Source organism: Canis lupus, chromosome 4 (assembly GCF_048164855.1).
Source record: "Canis lupus baileyi chromosome 4, mCanLup2.hap1, whole genome shotgun sequence".
Lineage (NCBI taxonomy): Eukaryota > Metazoa > Chordata > Mammalia > Carnivora > Canidae > Canis > Canis lupus.
The window spans coordinates 87074428-87093938 of record NC_132841.1 but is presented as its reverse complement, the minus strand read 5'-3'; the positions used below and the strand labels follow the sequence as shown (position 1 = coordinate 87093938).

The following is a 19511-nucleotide window of genomic DNA, read 5'->3' as shown; positions in this document are numbered from 1 at the left end:
CTTTTGGGCTATATTGTATGCTCTGCACGGTATATTATTATATTAGTGCATTTTATTATTTGCATAGAAATAAATCGCATGTATACTGAGGAAGAACATAGTTTTAATGACAAGGGTGCATGATATTATGAGATTAAAAGTTTGGTGGCCATTTTTTTAGACCATTGATTTGACATTTACTACGTTTCACAACATTCTTTTTTTTAAAAATTTTTTTTATTATTTATTCATGATAGTCATAGAGAGAGGAGAGAGAGGCAGAGACACAGGCAGAGGGAGAAGCGGGCTCCATGCCAGGAGCCCGACATGGGACTCGATCCCGAGACTCCGGGATCGCGCCCTGGGCCAAAGGCAGGCACCAAACCGCTGAGCCACCCAGGGATCCCCCGTTTCACAACATTCAATTATGTGCTTAAAAACAGCTTTATCGAGGTATAACTGATTTTCCATAAAATTCACTCATTTTGGGTGTACAATCAAATAATTTTTAGCAAATTTACAGAGTTGTGTGACCATCAGCACAATCCAACTTTGGAACATCTTCATCATGCCAAAAGATCCCGATCTCTCTTCCTAACCCCAATCCCAAGCAACCAGTGATCTTTCTTTCTCTATCGATTTGTCTTTTCTAGATTTTGGATATAAATGGAATCATACAGTATGTGGTCTTCTGTGACTGGCTTCTTTCACTTAGTACGTGTTTCTGAGGTTCATCCATGTTGCAGTACGTATTACAACGTCATGTTGCAGAGTGTGGATATCCCACACTTTGTTTATCCATTTACCAGCTAACGGTCATTTGGACTGTCTCCACTATCTTGATTATTGTGACTAATACTGCTAATGGACATTCACGTGAATATATGTTTTTATTTCTCTTGACAAGATAATTTCCTAAGACCTAGTTGCTGGGTCATATGGTGACTTGATGCCTAACTTTTTAAGAAGCAGCCAAACTGGTTTCCAAAATGGCAGAGCCATGTCACATCCCACTAGCAATGTGTCAGGGTTCCAGTTTTTCCACATCCTCCTCTTTAATACTTGCTATTGTCTTTTTAGTCATAGTAATTTCAGGGGATGCGGATAGTATTTCATTGTGGTTTTCATTTGCTTTTCCCTAATGACTAATAATGAGCCTGTTTTCCACGTATACCTTCTTTGGTGAAATGTCTATTCAAATGATTTGCTGGTTATCTTTTTATACCTTCTTCAACACAGGAATCCTCCATGGGGATAGGGATAACATTTTATACTTCTTTGGATCCCAAATACTTCCCTGGTACATCATAAGGTCATTTGCATACTGGTGTCCCAAATGCCCAAAAGGGTGATGATAATTTCATATATTAAATGTAAAAAAAAGTTCTATATTTTATCTTATTGGTTCACAAACCCAAATGTCTATAGTCACCGCGCTGGTAATGTAAATGCATAACTTGGGGAGACTTTAAGGAAATAGGGAGTGGTAAAGAGGGCAAGCCCTCCTTTACAAAGACATCTATGTTCATTAAAAATAATCACTGCGCAAAGGAAGTTCATTTATCACTAGGTTGACCCTCCTCCCCCCACCTCCCCGCCCCGTAGGTGCACACCAGACCCTCCACCACTGAGCCTAATTCTGGAGAAGTCATCATGCTACTCAGAGTGCATTTCTCTAGCTGATGCTATGAGGATCTTTTCCGAGAGAGTCCACAGGCTTCCAGTAAGTTTTCTTTTCAGGGGGCTTTCTACACCCATTTTATTGCAACCACAGGGGGTCTTTCTGCCTGTGGCCTTGCTGATGACCCTGGGACACTTGGAGCCCCTCCCAGATCTCTGGTTACTCTTTAGGTCAGCTTGCAAGGCTCCACTGCCACCTGCGAGGGCAACTGATGGGACCCTGGTTCCCTGCTGCCAGCTCCCATTCTCACCACTAGCTCTTTGCTCCTGTCATTTCATTGTCCTGCAAGATTTCCCAGCCTCCACCTCCACCTTCAGCTGCTAACTCCCACTAATCCCTCTAGCTCAATTCCATACCACCCCCCAAAACCTTTCATAGAACCCCATTTTGCTCTTGTCAGAGCACAGTCCACATTTTATTGTAATTTCCTCTCTCTTTTTCAATTTCTCTGTTCCTTGAGGACAAGGGCTACATGGAGCGAATTCACTTGTGTAGTCTCCATGACCAGAGCTTTGGTTTCATGGAGGAGCCCCAAAAGATGGCATAGCCTGCCAAATGCATTGATGTACACGGGGCCCTATAACATCACATTGGGGAAGGACGTCTTGATGAAGAGTCAGTAGGCCTGAGTAGCAAGGATGTAATAAAATCCCCATATACCTGCCCGCAAAGTGGATATCGGATTTTAACTCCTATTCTCTTCTGAATTTGAAGCTTGGGAGCCACATAGCATTTTTCTTAGCTTCAGGGTTACTGCAGGTGCTCAGGGAGATAGTGTCTGGGGCCTGATGAGAGGTGAGAGACTGGATGGTGTGGCTCCAAGCTGTGGAGCCATCCACATGTGATCTGACGGGTCTTGTCACTCTGATGCCTGTGTCCTTTAGTTACCCAGCCCCTTCTTCCAATAAAGTCCTTCCTCGGGGGAGGGGGAGGCACTTACCTAACACACCAGTTTCTATGATATGCCAAGTGATGGTTGCCCAACTAATCCATGGACTTAATCTTCACCCAATGAAACTCAGGGCTGGGAGTGGTAGAGATCTGTAAGTGCCGAAACTATGACTTTATCTTCTCCTTTCAAAGGGCTTAAGTCATCTGCAAACCTCTAGGGCTATATACACTGGCTTAACCTTCATTTGGAAAAGGAAGTTACCCTTTCGGCTCAAAGTTTTCAAGTGACTTTTTAAAACTCGACTTGAAATGATGCCTGACGTCGGCATGCTATCTTGACGACTTGTCCTTATGCTCTGAGCTTTGAGTGCCTCCAGAAATGAGAACTGATGAGAGAGATGTCTTTCATTACATTTATTTTCCCTTTTTCTTGGGCAGGATTGGACCTCATTTGTGGAGCTTGCCAGGTAGATTCTCCAAATTCTAGGATGAGTAGAACCTTGCCTATGATGTTGCTCTTTCAAATCCCCTCCTGTGGGGCTATTGGCAATACCACAAAGGACATGGTAAATTGAGGAGGTTCTTCCCTTGGGTGTCAGGATTTCCTCAATCTTTGTAACCCTAGAGTGTTTTTTTTTTTTTTTTTTTTTTTTTTTTTTTAAGGCAGTGTGATTAAAAGGACTTCTGATTCCTCAGTATTACTAATTAGCATGGGTTTAATTTAATAATATTTTAACACTTCATTTATTTGGCATAGTTGTGGAATGAGAGGCTTCCTATTAAGTGAATTATTAAGGGATATTTCCCTGAGAAGCATTAAAACATACACTTAATTATCTTTACAACTACAGAAACATGCTTCTCTGCCTTATTAAAGCATTTTATAAAAGCCACAATGGAATGCCATACTGATTACTTAGGCAAATCATAAGAAATCCAGATATTGCATATGATTCAGTGCATTTCTATGCCGAGGGCTTCTGCTGAGGTGTCTAAATATAGTTGATCCTTCACTAAATGGCCCCAGGCAGCTGCCTTTTGTTTTTTCCTTCCTAAATTCTGCGGCCTGTTTTTTTTTTTTTTTTTTTTAAGGCTCTTTATATCTCATTCATGTTGTCAGGTTGTGTGTGACCTGTCACTTTTTTCCGCTAATATTAGATCTCTTGTAGCTGTCCACTAGTCACACCCTTCTCAGATCTGGGCCTTCAGATCTTACAATGGGCCGGACAAGTAGATCACTGAGCTGGTGAAATGTTACCCAGGAATGATTATGTACAGAGACGCTCTCCTTGGGGTCAAAGAGAGGAAATCCACCAAATGGAATGTGTCATATCTGAATTGGTTAGTTTTTAAGATCATTTTATTGGCCCGAGAGTGGCCTTTTTTCTTTAATAGGTAATTTCTCTGTGTAAATGATGTGTTCTTTCATTGTACCTGAGTGCTCCAACTAAGGAGTAGAATTCTAGAAGGAATCCAACATTCTGTTGTTTTCAGGCTGTGAAGATGATCATGGTGAGGTGGGGGGGCGGGGAGAGAAGATAAGCATCACAGAGATTCGTTACAGGTCCATAAATCAGTTTTCATCTTTCAGAATTCTAATTTTTTAGCTCGCCCCGAGGTGATCCGGCTGTACAATAAATCACACTGACTGTATTCGTTCTCACTGTTGCTGTAACAAATCGCCACCAACTTAGTGGCTCACAAAATATACAACTTTATTAGCTTACAGTCTGAAGGGTTCAAAAGTCCAAAATCAGTCTCACTGGGCTAAAGTCAAGGTGTCTGGAGGGCTGGCTCTTCTAGAGCCTCTCGGGGAGGATCCGTCCCCCCAGTCTGTTTCAGCTTCCAGAGGCTGCTGACCTTCTTTGCCTCCCGATCCCCTTCTCCATCTCCAGAGCCAGCCTTGCGATACCTTTAGTCCTCTCTGACCATCTGACCTCTGCTTGCATCATCACCTCTCCTTCTCTGACCCTGGTCCTCCCAGCTCCCTTTTATAAGGACCATCGTGATTGCCCTGACCCCACCAGACAAACGAGGATGCTCTCCCTGTCTCAAGGCCCTTAACTTAACCACACCTGCAACATCTCTTTTGCCATGTATGGGGACATAGTCACACATCCTGGGGGTTAAGGCAGGGGTGTTTTTGGTGAGAGGAAGGGAGCATTACGGATCCTACTGCACTAACTAAACCTGCAATATGTTGATTCAAAAACTAGAATGGCAATTTATGATTTAGGGTTTTAATATGTCTAGTAGGATAACTGGAATTACCCATTACTTCAGGCAGTCTCTACTGCCCGGCATTGGTCAAGCGAGGAGACTAAATAAATAATAGAAGCTTGCTTGGTGAGCATATGATTATACCTTGGTCATTGCCAAGAAACTACAGAAGCCTGATAAAGTGCCTTTGTACTCTGACTATGTCTACCCAGGTAGGCAGTACTGGCTGTTAGATGTTTTTTTTTTTGGATAGTACTTGAGTTTGATACCCTGACAAACTCAGCCTCACTGATTCTTCTTTCGATAGACCTCATGGAATCTAGAACTTGCTGCTGTAATTATGTTTTCTAGTGTATAAAAAATGTGACAAAACTGTGTAAAATTAACTCTGATCACCACAGTTAAAATGCCTGGATCAGAATCCACATCTGAGGGTGAATACTTAGCCTGTGGAATATCATAATGAGGAACCAGCTCTTTTACTTATTAGTTCCAATCTCTGAAAAATCTGGATGCAGGAAGTAACTTCATTGGTGCAATGTGTTGTCTTCAAGATTAAGTGAACCCTTGGCTGGATCTCTATGCCTTTGGTGAATAGGGCCCAGGACCCGGCAAGCCCAGTGGGCTGCCAGGGTCTGTGTAGAGCTCAAAGTCTAGAGCCATCTTAGTGCTGCCCTGTCCTGCTTCAGGTCGATGCTGACATCCCAGTAGGATCTGGATGGTATAGTCTGCAAAATATCACTTTACTGGCCCGAGAGTGAAAATTTCATGTCAGGTGCTTGTCAGAGGGTCCAAGAACAGGTAGGGGACTTTCCTAAGCTATAAGGATAGATCTCCTTCCTGACTGCTTGGCACCTGCTCACTAGTAAATGTTGCCACATTTGTCAGAAATCAGACTAAGTCTTGCTTTCTTCATAATCTGCCACCTGGGAGGAGGGTCTTGGGTCTCTGTGGGCAGAAGGATGGGTTGGTAGGTCTTGGCGGCCCAACTTCAGCGAGCATCAGCATAACCCAGAGAGCTGGTTAAAAGGCAGAGACTGAGCCCAAGCCCCTGAGTCCCCAAGGCATAAGTCTTGGGGAGGGGGTTGAGAATCTGCATTGCTCACAGGGTCCCAGGTGATGCTGTTGCTGCTGGTTGGGAACTACTCTTTGAGGTCCTGTGGGGCTGGGCTTTGCTATGCCTTACAACAACGAAGGGTTATTTCTTGCTCACACTACGTGTCTCCCGTGGGTCTATAGAGGCTCTGCTCTGCATCATCCCTGATCGCACTTTGCAATCCAGACCGATGGAGCTTTGCTGCTTGTGGTACGAATGTGAGAGCCTTGGCGGTGCCATGCTGGCAGCTACAAGACTTCCAGCAACTCACTGGCTAGAGCTGGTCACATGACTCACCCAAACCAAGTGGTACCACGAAGCACGCTATCTGGATGTTGGCAAGATAGTACTGATGGCTACCTCAGGTACTGCCCAGCTTTAACTGAAGAAGCCCGGTAACAGCTGAACAGTCAAAGTGACAAGTCAGTTTACAGGGCTTGGGAATGATGTAGCTGAAGCCATCATGGCTCAGTTTACCTTGGCTATTGTTTCATTCTCTCAAATAGAAACGGAAATCATTCTAGCCTCATTGCTGCTAGATCTACACAGCATCTCTACCTCTGTTCCTCTGAGGTGTGTGGTTGATCCATCTTTCCCCTTTAACTCCCTTTTTATTTTTTTATTTTTATTTATTTAAAAAAATATTTTATTTATTCATTCGTGAGACAGAGAGAGAGAGAGAGAGAGAGAGAGAGAGGCAGAGACACAGGCAGAGGGAGAAGCAGGCTCCTCGCAGGGAGCCCGACATGGGACTCGATCCCGGGTCCTCAGGATCAGGCTGTGGGCTGAAGGCGGTGCTAAACCGCTGAGTCACCCGGGCTGCCCTTAACTCCCTTTTTAATTTTTAGGTTCTACTGCAGACATGATCTTTTCTGCCTTTCTCTTCAATTTTAAAGATTGACCTGGCTTCAGAGACCTGCTGCCCTGATGTGCTGTCTACAACGGCGTAAGAACAGTCTGCAAATTTGAGTCATCACCGATTTTTGCTTTGTGGCCCTTCCTTCCTTCCTTCTTTCCTTCCTTCCTTCCCTCCTTATGCAGCGTTGCAATCAGTTAAACCATCTATGAAATTGCAATGACCTAATGCATCATTTAGGCATAAACACATTTTGGCTCAGAAATTATTTCTCAAAACCTCTTTTTTGAGTTGTCACTTCAGCACATATTCCTGTCAAGCACTGACCTCTTACTGATTCTTAATTTCTTTTGAGGCAACCAGAGATAGTAGTTACCTCTTCACCAAAGGAGAAACCATAGGGGAAAATGACCCGGTGAAGACTGCTGGTTTTCCATTCTTCGGTTCAATCACTTCGGTTCATCGGGGAAATAAAACTGTCAGCACAACATCTCTGGGCACAGAGGACATGGGTAGGGTGTGTGATTCAAAGGATTGCCTACGGCTAAAGCCACTGTGTAAGCTTTAATTAACTGGGACAGCCAGGGGCAGGTACTGTAGAAAGAAACACTATCATTATTGATGTTAATTTTTTATGTGAATATTGGGAAACTCCTGGATGCATTGTTCCATAATTAATTTTCTTATAAGTTATGAATGTCCTAGGATATCCCCTAAAGGAGAGCTGGAGAGAGCGATTCATTTAAGTCAGTTTAGTTTTTAGAGGCTCTTCCTGTAGCCATATATTTATGACTACAGTTGAGTTTTGGTTTCTTGTGTGGCTTTCTAGAGCCTAGAATAACTTTGCCTTAAGATGGAAACGGTTAATGATTACGACTATGCTTTTTCAGAATAGTTTAAGTTCCTTGGGTGCATTTTTAGGCTGCAGGCTGAAGCACGATGAACGGAACTTGCAGTTGCGTTGGAGTTTGAACCAGTTATTGCAGGAAACACACAGGTATTTATTCGCCAATCAAATACATATTTTCTTCTTTTGTTTTTTTAAGTTGAGGTTATCCTGAAAATTGGTTTTAGTTGTCAAATATATTGCCTTATGCTAAATATCATGTATATTCTAATATTTTATTCTCTTAAAAGTTGAAATTGTTTGCCTTCCTATTGTTGATACTGATATTTTTACTGTTTTTTTTTACCACAAATCTTTAAATGGGAACAGATAGGGCAGGCTACTTGTATTTGCCCCATGGCTTAGAAACCCAGCTGATAAGACCATTTTTAGTTGAACCAGATTTTCAGGTAGAACAGAACTGCTAACATTCAACAGAAGCCCCGGGCAAGGCTGAAGTCAACCCTGAGGGCGAATGGGCTGGGGGAGAGCTCAGTGGTGCAGAGGAGCAAGTTTTCTTTAGGGAACATGACTTCTTTTGCAAAATGAGGACAGTTCCAGAGATACAGGATATCACAGGGTATGAAGAAGATCGAATGATATGCAAATGGCAGCACGAAGAGTAAGAACTTGGCAGATAGTGAACACTTAGTAGAAGTTGGCTTTTATTTTTCAGGTCTCTCTTCCTTATTCCTTCTTGTATAAATAAATAAATAAACAAATAAATAAATAATCAAGCAACAGGTGAGCACTGCTGTCTTGTCTTCAGTGGTAAGACATTGTGGGGCTCGCAAAGAAACTTCAAAGTCTTCTCTGAAAGGATTCAAAGCAAGATGAATCATATGTGATGACTTAGAAAATGTAAGACAGAAAGACGTTCTCATTGGTTCTCAGACAAGAAGCACACAGCATGGGCATCAGAGAAATCCAGGGGCGGGAGACGTGACTCTGGAGTGAAGTGGTCTGGAAGGAACCAGTCGATCAGATGGGTATGAAAAGTGCTGGTGGAGGTGAAGGCAGGGTGGAGAGTTGCAGTACCAGGTAGGAAGGGGCAATAAGACTCAAAGGACAAGGATCAGAAAGTGTGTTTGAGGAAGAGTAAATAACTTAGTTTGTTGGTAGGAAAGTACTCTCTACTGGTAAGTATTTGGTGACGGAAAGGTGTATTAGAGTCATTTTAGGGTAGAAACTTGCTGGCTCGTGTACCTTTTTGTTAGAACCACGTTTTAAGTGAGATTGAAAGATATGACCACTAATATTTTAGTTGGGAGAACATATTTGATTCTACACTATGGTTAGAATATGGTCACTAATATGGTCTACTCATAAACATAGTCAAGACAGTATAAATCCACAGGCATATGGTGAACTCTCCAGAGAGCCCCTTCACGCCTTCTCTCACTGGTTTTTAAATAGCACTCTAAGCTATTCAGATATTATACAGTACTTATCTGATCTCATATAATAGTTATCCGTTTTGCTACATTGCTCATTCTTGGCACTGGCCATTTTTGGCCTATGGGATGTATGTACTTATTGACCTGGCAATAGAAAATATTCAGTCTTGGATCAATATGTAAGTACTTACATCATATTAAATTTAATTATCTATCAAAATGTATCTGCTGCTGCCATAACTTATCACTTTGGGGGGGGCTGCTGATGCTAAAGTAGTATTGAACAGCTTGAATGATTCATATATTCTTTACTTTGTCATTTCTTCTATTGAACTCCTCAAAATATTTAAAATATTTTCGCCTTTAGTGTGGAATTATTTTATGTAGTTTGTGACAAAAAGCATCTAAAGCAGCATGGATAGCCCTAGTGTCAAAGTTGATGCTTTGTAGGATTAAAATATTTTCTTCATAAAGTAACCAACTAAGCTTACGTATAAAAGACATATGCTTGAAAATATTAACAACTCATACCTTTGAAAAGCTGTCCTAGGATTGAATGAAGAGAAGAAGACATTTTATTTTCACAGAATATGCTTTTATAATTTGAAAATTTTACTTTATTCATTTTTAAAGTTCAAATTTTAGAGTCAAATGCCTAGATACTGTTTCTTTAAACTTTGGGGAAAAAATAAACTTTGGGGAAAGTTTTGCTGTGTTTAAAGTGATAGAGTATAAAGGATGTTTGCACTGTATAAAGCATTATTTACTAAGTGTCTGCTTGGTTAATATAATGGTGAACGAAGCAGAAATATTTGCTAAAAAATAAGGCATAAGTGCTTATGCTTTCTGGGTTCTCATTAAAATTATAGCAGCACAGATCAACAGGACATTCATGGTATTTAAGTATTTCCTTTTTCTACTCTGATATCAGAGTGAGGCACCAGCCTTGACATTGCAGAGATCAGATGGAACATAGTTTATAAGTTTGGATTGTCTTGGGAGCTAAGGGGCTCATGTGTTATGCTACTTAGAATCAAGGGAATTGGTGCATCTTGAATGAAGTCAGGAACTTAAATTAGTATTCTGAATAAAGGTGTTCTTAACATTAAACATTTAAAAATTTAAACATAAGAAAAAAATAAAAAATAAAAGACATATGCTTGATGACAAATGCTTCTTCTTTTAAGATTGTGTGTGTGTGTGTGTGTGTGTGTGACCATAATCAAGAATTAGGGTAATAAGGGAAGGAAGGAAGAAGGAATATAATCCAATAAAACGACCTTTGGGTAGTTCAGATGTTCTGGATGTATAGGTATTTCTTTTTTCATTTTGTTGACATTTTATTATGAAACATTTAAACTTACAGTAAATTTGAAATAATTTTATGTAACCATCTATATTCCTATATTGTACCATAAGCATTTTACTGCGTTTTATCATATATTTATCCATCCCTCTACCCAGCACATGTACAGAATTTAATTCTAACTATGTAAGGAACGACTAAATCAGCTCTATACAGTCAGAGCTCCAGTTGTTTAGATTTATGCTATTTGTGTTCCTATTTCTGTAGTATCTACCATCACTTCCAAGCAAGACCAATGGGACAGATTAGAAGAGTCTGTTCATTTTATCAAAAAAAAAAAAAAAAAAAAGGAATCCTTTTTGAGCATGTTCCCAGCATGAGTCTGTGGAGCTGTGCAGGCTTAGCTATGCAGCAATCATCTGGGGAGCTTGTTAACTTGATATTCTCTCACTCCCTAAAATTCTTAGTCAATAAATCCAACATGAGGATTTGAAATCTGCATTTCTTTTTAGAAGTCTTTCAAAAGGCATCAGAGGTTATTTTGACATGCGGTTGGATTTGGAAACCATTGACCAAAGGACTATATCTTAGTCTTTGGAGGAGGCAAGACATTTTGAGGGAAAAGTCAATAATACAATATATAACCAAACATTAAATTCTGTGGTTTGCCTTCTAAATTCTAGAGATTTCCAGGAAATGGAAAGCCCCGTGTGGGTTAGAAAATTGGCCAAAGTTTCATAGATAGCAAGAGGCTTAAGAGAATGAGAGGAAAGTATGGAGGAGATACGAAGTTAGTAGGTTTTGAAGGGTGTCAGATGCTAGAGAGTAGAAAATGTAAATTCCTGAAGAACTTTCAGAGAACAGTCTTGAAGGACTTTGCTCCCTGTCTTACCAGCAAAGACACACCGATCATAACACACACTGGAGTATTCAGAACCCTTCTCATGGGAAAATTATAAAAGTTGAATTAATCCATACCTTGGGACAAAAGGGGGGATTTTCGGGAAGGCTTGTACAGCTCCAGGAAGGCGGGGGTGAGGACACAGATGTATGCAAGGCACCAAGTCCCAGTGGGGCTCACCCTTCCCATTTCTCACTTCAGTCACTCTGTACTGGCCTCATCACTCAGACTGGCTTCTTCTACACGGTGACCAGTCGGCTTCCGTCCGCCCCCGGGCTACGGGTCGCCCCCATCATCAACCCTCAGCATTGACCCTGTGGTGGACACACGGGTGGGTGCCGAAGTTACAAACCAAAAGCAGATTCCCCGCGAGGGACAAGGTGGGGGGCAGGAGGGTTAAGAAGCTCATCGGTAGGCCTGAGATGGCCCATCTGCACGGCGGGCTGTCGGCGGCGCTGGGCGAGCAAGGGGGAGCCTGCAGGCCGTCGGGCAGGCCACGCGTCCTTTCCACGCCGCTTCAAATTTCCCTTCCTTTTCTGTCTTTATGTTTGGCGGAGTCTACTCAGTCCCGTCTAGGCTGCTGCTTTATGGAGCGTCGAAGCTCTTCCCAGGCTGTGCTCCGAGTAGCACCTCGCTTGCTAAAAGGCACTGGATTTCGAACAAGTCATAACAGTTTCTGACAAGATCTTTCTTTTGAAGGAAAATGTGAGAAAGCGAGGGAGATAAAAATGTCTTTGTTTTCACCAAAGCATAGTCAGGATGAATAATTAAGAAATTGATACTGAATTCAGTAGCATTATCTGAGCTGTTAGTCAAAAGAAGGTGGATGAGGGTGTGGGTGTGTCTGTGTTTCCAGACGACAGGTGGAAGTTCCTGAGTCTGTTCCTGTTCATGGTTCCATCCAACTGAGGATGAGGGCAAAACTGTCACCTGGTTGGGTAGAGCTGTCTTTCCAAAACGACACACTTAGAGCAAGTACATGGCTACCCAGTGGTACGATTTCGGGAAAGAGATAGGGTTCTAAGACCAAAATACCACCCTTAACCCCATGTTCAGTATCAAAATGCTTTTGGCAGAGGGCCAAGATACTTTCTTCTACCTTTAAAAAAAGCGACAGACACCAGTATTTCTGGAAGGACACTGTTAGGACACTGATGTAAATGCATATCAAAATGTCAATAAACCGCACCAAACACTTTCCTGACTTTTTTTGTTGGATGAGGCGTGTGCTCATGCGTGTTTGCATTTGTGTCTGTAAATTAGACGAGGCACCTCGACCTCTGCCTGATACACTCTGCCTGGAGCGGATCGGGGTATTCGGTTTTCATTCTACTTCGTACCACATGCAATTCATGGGCTTGAATGGGAATCCTGTCTGCAAGGATAATAACCAAGAGTCCGACGTTGGAGGATTGTGGGATATTTATGGCTTTGACCCTGTTAACAATTCGTTTGGATATTAGCATCGACAAGGCTGGTTCTCTCAACACTCAGATCTTTTCAACCAGCCCGTAGGAGTTAACTTTTTTCTCTCCGGTTTCTTGTTGAAGAGCAGAGAAAAGTTCAACATTCCTTCCCCAATGTGCTATCTTTCGCTAGAGCGTTATCGCCTTCAAATGACAACCTTTGGATGCAATTCAAATCAGATAAGGCCTGTTATTTATTTAAGGCCCTTTAAGAACATAGCCAATTAGAGACTGTTGGATAATAGGCACATCACAGAGATTTCCTAGAAAGGGCCCGGTAACGGGGTTTTAGAGCTCCCATTACAAAGCATGGCGGGTTGCCTGCTTTTAAAAGAATGTTTATTTTTGGAAAACTGCGATTCTCTTGTTAGCTTCACACTCCTTCGGTTGTAGGTGTTTCAAAGAAATCTGAGCTCTTGTCAGGCTATTTCTATGAAGCCACCTACTTTTTTATCTCATAGATTGCTTGCAAGAAAGAATTATAATTAAAAATAGGTTTAATGAAACTGTACTCTACATGATTCCACTAACCTCAAATTAAGAGTGCACCGAATTTCGATTAATAAATTGCTTTGTTAATTTAATTCAGTGACTGTGTGCTGCGGGCTTACTAGGAGTCGAACGCCACAGCCAACGGATAGAGGAGTTCTCTACTCTTATTTGACGATACACAACAGCTAGGCTCCCATGGACGTACACACACAGGAGCATCGTAGAGCAGGCAGATGCCAGGCTGAGAATCACCTTAAAGTGAAGGGCTGGGCAGTGGCCGTGTCAGCATCTTCCTTGAGGGTGCTAGGGACAGTCGTTTTTAAGAGAGGCCACTTAATTGACGTCTTAAGACCAGAAGGAGTCAGGCTCGTGGAGACCTAGGGAAGAACATTTGAGGCGGAGAGAGGCCGAGGGAAGAGCCGACTCGCAGGCCCCAAGACGGACGTGGGCTTGGCATGTTGGAGGAAGAGAAAGCAGGTCCATGTGACAAAAGCTGGTACAGAGATTCAGAGAAGTGGGTAGCTTCTAGATCCTGGACAGTTTTGTAGGTCAGAGGAAGAAATACAAGTTTTACGTGCAATGAAAAGCATCGGAGAGTTTTAAGCAGAGGAGTGACATGATCTAATTTAATTTTTCTATAGGAAATGGGTAAGAGGAAACAAGGATGGCAGTCGGGAAATCGATTATGAGGGAATCATAGTAAGCAAGGCCAGTGGCTTCAGTGCACAGTGCACACAGCCCAGAGTGGGTGCAGGATAATCCCTTAGACCGAGGAAAGAACGTATTAGAGGGCCCTGTGTGCATAGATGTGCATGTTCATAAAACGGATATATATGTATATATATATATATGCACGTGCATGTGTACGTGTATGTGTCTAAGCGTGCGTTACATACGTGCATGTTACACTGTCTTTTTTAAAACCTTCTATTTCGGGCAGCCCGGGTGGCTCAGCGATTTAGCAGGGCTCCCTGCATGGAGCCTCTTCTCCCTCTGCCCATGTCTCTGCCTCTCTCTCTCTCTGTGTCTCTCATGAATAAATAATAAAATAAAATAATAAAAATAAAAATAAAATAAAATAAAACCCTCCTATTTCTATGTAATATAATGCATAATATATAAATGCCACCATCCATATGTTATTTAGAAATAGATCAACATACATAATGGGTGTGTATGCGTTCAAAAATATTTTATTGGTGCAGGCATGATCCAAAAGTTTGGAAGTCACTGGTCTGGGCGTCAGGTGGTGATGACTTGGATTTGGTGGTGTAGTGGGAATGGAGAGCAGGAGATGCTTTAGGGATAAAGGTCAAAGGTAAAAGTAACAGGACCTGGGGCGCCTGGTGGCTTGGCTGGTTGAGCGTCTGACTCTTGAGTTTGGCTCAGGCCATGATGTTGGGGTTGGGAGGTTGAGTCATACCTCAGGCTTCATGCTTGGCACAGAGTCTGCTTGAGATTCTCTCTCTCCCTCTGCCCTTCCCCTCTCCCAGGGCCCCGCTCGTGCTCTCTCTCTCTCTCTCTCTCACACACACACACACACACACACACACACACACACACAAGACCTGTTGAGTTGGGTTGTGTTGCCGTGTGGGTCCAGCTCTGGCTCAAGAGAGCCCAGCCCCAGGGAGCCCTGTAGGTCTGTATTTTCTTGGCGGAGGACTAGGGACGTAACAATTTTCAAGGCCTCGTTTACCTGCCGCTTTCACACACAGTATGGCCTCCACTTCTGCAAGACAAAATAGCTGTGTCTTCATTTCAGGGCCACGGCTGCACAACACCGAGGGCCACCGTTAGCTTTCTAGCCTCTGGAATCGTGTTGTGTGTGGTTGTGGCTGTAGGACAGAGTTCAGATTTACACCTCGAGAAGGCGCTCTGTGTGAGCGTGTGCGCATGCACGTCTTCAAGAGTCTTTTCTCGGGGCGCCTGGGTGGCCCTGTCCATTGGTTAAGTGTCTGCTTTCAGCTCAGGACGCGATCCTGGGGTCCTGAGGTCAAGCCCCACATCGGGCCTCCTGCTCAGCGGGGAGCCTGCTTCTCCTGCTCCCCCTGCTTGTGCTCTCTCATTGTCTCTCTGTCAGATAAAGAAATAAAATCTCTTTTAAAAAAAGAGTCTTGGGACACCTGGGGGGCTCAGCAGTTGAGCATCTGCCTTCAGCTCAGGCCGTGGGCCCGGGGTCCTGGGATCGAGTTCCCCCTCGGGGTTCCTGCAGGGAACCTGCTTCTCCCTCTGCCTCTCTGTGTGTGTGTCTCATGAATAAATAAACTAAATGTGTGTGTTTTTTTTTAAGAGTCTTTTCTCTTAGAGTGATTTTTGGATTAGGCTTATTCCCCTGCCCACCTTCCAGATGAGGTTCTTTACTTGAGACGAGAGAAACAAAGGAATACTTTGAGCCTAATGGGGCACTTCGTGGCCGGGGGCTCAGGTCTCAGGGATGAGAAGCCGACTTCGGGGGGATCTGCACCAGCACCGGGGCTCTCGCTGCCTCTTCCTGAGGGTGGTTGTAAAAGCGCGGGACCCTGGGGTGTGGGCATTTCCACACGTCATCTGCTTTTGCCCTTTGTCAGGCCTGATGGAACATATAACACCTCTTCTTTTTTTTTTTTAGAATTTATTTATTATTTATTTATTTATTTATTTATTTATTTATTTATTTATTTAGAGAGCAAGTGAGCCCCTGAACAGCAAGGAGGAGCAAAAGTAGAGGGAGAAGCAGATGCCCCGCTGAGCAGGGAGCCTGACGTGGGGCTTGATCCCGGGACTCGGGATCATGACCTGAGCCCAAGGCAGACGCTTCACTGACTGAGCCACCCTGGCGCCCCCTTCTCCTCTTATTCCCACGTCCCCAAAATAACCCACCCACCTGAAAGGCATTAGTGACCTATATTAACCTTATTGAAAAATGCGTCCCCAGAAGATATTTGTCCCTCCCTCGTCCACTCCTAGCTCTGCCTTCAGAGAAGCCGACCTCCCCGCAGCCCTGAACCTGGCCTGAGCTCGCTCAGCCTTCTGTATGGCACAGACTCTCTCCTGGTTTCCCACACGTCACACCAGGAGCTCTTGAAGTCGTCTTCGGGGCAGCCCAGACCCCTCACTGAGGGGGACCCGGGCACCTACTACCGCGACAGCGCTCTGTCCGTGTTGGTCCCTGGAGTTTGCCGTAGGTGTTACATGTTACCCAGCAGGTTGTTACTGCGATGAGGTGAATTCCAAATAAACTGTTGGAATATAACCTGTATTTGCATTAGAGACTGTTTTTTTTTTAAGATGTTTATTTATTCATGAGAGACACAGAGAGAGACGCAGAGACACAGGCAGAGGGAGAAGCAGGCTCCATGTGGGGAGCCCGACATGGGACTCGAGCCCCAGGTCCCCAGGATCAGGCCCTGGGCCCAAGGTGGCACCAAACTGCTGGGCCTCCCAGGCTGCCCCCGTAGGGCTCTCCCACCGTGCTGTGCCTTCTGCACCCCTGAGACGCCCGGGACGTCCCACCTCTGTTAGTTCTCTATTGCTGTGCTTAGGAAATGCCCACAGAGGTGCCCGGGGCCTCGGTCGACCAAGGGCCCGACTCAATGTTGGCTCCATCATGATCTCAGGGTGGTGAGGTCGAGCCCTGGGAGCAGCTCTGCACACAGTGGAGTCTCCTTAGGCTCCTGTCCCGCTGCCCCTCCCGCCTGCCCTGCCCACTCGCACACTCTCTCTCTCTCTAAAAAAAAAAAAAAAAAAATATATATATATATATATACACATATATATTTTAAAAATATAATACATAATGTATATGTATATAACCAGAAACTCAGTGGCTTAAAATACACAAGTCTATTAAGTCATAGTTCTGGAGACAGGAAATGCAAGATCTGTGTCTCTGGGGTGAAATCAAGGTGGCAGCAAGCCTGTGTTCCTTCTGGAGTCTCCGGAATCTGTTTCCTTGCCTTTCTGGCTTCTGGAAGCTGCCTGTGTTCTTAGCTTGAGGCATCCTCCTCTAACTGAAAGCCAGCAGCATGGAGTCCCCAAGCCTTTCCCTCTGGCCTCTGCTGCTTTTGTCACATGTCCTTCTTTCTTGCTCTGACCCTCAAGCCTCCTAGCCACGTAGACTCTTGGTGAGATAAGGCCCATCTACATAGTCCAGGATGATTTCCCATCTCAAGGTCTGCGAATTCCCTTGCCGGGTCAGGTCACGGGCTAGCCGAGTCCCAGAGCATGGCCATCGTTGAGCGCCCTCACTGTTTGCACCACGTCACCTTTCAGTTCAGAAGCTGGACTTTAAAAAAAAAAAAAATTATTCACTTATTCCTGAGAGAAACACAGAGAGAGGCAGAGACACAGGCAGAGGGAGAGGCAGGCTCCCTGCCGGGAGCCCGATGTGGGACTCAATCCCGGACCCCGGGGTCACACCCTGGGCTGAAGGCGGGCGCCCAACTGCTGAGCCACCTGGAGGCCCAGAAGCTGGACGTATCCAAAGGCTCAGTTGCTAAGTTGAGAAGAGTGAGGCGTGCACCTCAGAGGACAAATTTAAGGGAGAACCCCCCAAAAAAATCAGTAAGCAAAAAAATATTTTAATGCAATATTAAAAAAAAATTAAAATTTCCAGAATTGATACCCACATGACAGTGCCCTTTGCTTAATCAGCAGAAGCAGGGGACCCAGTGTCCACAAATGACACGCTCATGTTGGACGCGGGTTTAGGAAGAGTAACCGACGGACGCAGGGCTCTGGTGGCTGCGGGGCTGGCACCTGGGCGAGCGGGGCTGCAAGGGGTGGCACCTCGGGGTGGGGAGCAGCTGCTGGCCCGGGCTCTGGCTTGTGGAAGACGCGAGTGGCCTTCGGGCCTTTGGACGGTGCAACATCGGTCCCGGGCCTGGTTACACAGCCGGGCTATAGACTCAGCTGAAGGTTCCGGGGGCTCCTATCATCCTTGACTAAATCCCTTTTCTACTTAAATAGCCGATTTGCTGTTGTTGGCAATGGACAGCGCTGAATCCTGCGACTTGAGGCAGTGAGGACGACCTCAGTTGGTGGGTGGCCAGTCCCAGCCCCACGTGCACCCCCGGGAGGACGGCCGCGTGGCGGTGCCTACGCTGAGGACGTGAGGCTCGGCCCCCCCCAAACCGAGGAGGTCCGAGGAGGCCCCAGAACCTTAAGGCAAAACCATTGCTTCTCAGCTCCTTACCTAGTACTTCCCTGGTCCCCAGTTAGGAGCTTATTTGGGATTTATTAGTAATAAAAAGATACTGACTTTTTCTTTGCTCACTGACTAGCAGATCAATTCGTACTGAACTCGTGTCTGAAGGGCCTGTGGGGTCCTGCTCCCCTCCCTGGGTGCCCGGGTGCAAGGGCCCCGAGGGCCTGTGGGGGTCCTGACCCCCTCCCCGGGTGCAGGGCCGTGGGGCTGGTGCTCAGGTGCAGGGTCCCCGAGGGCCTGTGGGGTCCTGCTCCCGTCCTTGGGTGCAGGTGCCCGAGGGCCTGTGGGGTCCTGCTCCCCTCCCTGGGTGCAGGGGCCATGGGGCTGGTGCCGGGTGCAGGGGCCCCGAGGGCCTGTGGGGGTCCTGACCCCCCCTCCCCGGGTGCAGGGCCGTGGGGCTGGTGCTCAGGTGCAGGGTCCCCGAGGGCCTGTGGGGTCCTGCTCCCCTCCCTGGGTGCAGGGGCTGTGGGGCTGGTGCCGTGTGCAGGGTCCCCGAGGGCCTGTGGGGTCCTGTTCCCCTCCCTGGGTGCAGGTGCCCGAGGGCCTGTGGGGTCCTGCTCCCCTCCCTGGGTGCAGGGGCCGTGGGGCTGGTGCCGGGTGCAGGGTCCCTGAGGGCCTGTGGGGTCCTGCTCCCCTCCCCGGGTGCAGGGCCGTGGGGCAGGTCCCCCGATGCGGTGAGGCCCTTCTCTCTTGTCACGCACACGGGGCCGTGCGCAGCCCGTTTCCTGCAGGAAGGGCGCCGGGGTCTTTGCAGGGACCCGGCCGTCTGTCCCTAACTGAAATTGTTGAAGGTTGGGAGCTCGGCTTTGCTGATTAACGAAGAATTTGCTGGAGAGGGAACGACCTTGTTGGCGGCGCGGACGGCAGAGAGTGAAGGAGACACTTGTCATCTGTTCCCCAGGGCTGATGCTCCAGCGGGGCGGCCGGGAGTGAAGAAATCCGTTACTGTCATTCGGATAACGGGGTGAAGGCACCCAGAGGGCAGCGGGGTGGCCGGAGGCTCCCTCGGCCCTGGCGGCCCTGGGGACAGGTTCTGATCAGGGGGCCTGCGCGACACGGGCCGGAGCCACAGCAGACCCAGACCTGAGACCCGAGCTTGGGGACAGGGTGACCTGGGAAGGGTGCGGGAAGGTGGCAGGGGACGCGCTGGCC

The 19511-nt window shown here is 45.8% G+C and overlaps 1 long non-coding RNA gene across 3 annotated transcripts in view; it reads left to right on the top strand.

Annotated features, from left to right (window-relative positions):
* The window catches only part of LOC140632735 (uncharacterized), a 33290-nt gene that overhangs the window by 923 nt on the left and 12856 nt on the right, over positions 1-19511 (top strand). For 2 of the 3 annotated variants that reach the window (XR_012030433.1, XR_012030431.1), the window contains exon 2: positions 6716-7720. This is a non-coding gene — a long non-coding RNA (uncharacterized lncRNA). The remainder of the gene's footprint in view (positions 1-6715; positions 7721-19511) is intronic. The other variant, XR_012030432.1, reaches the window with a different exon arrangement.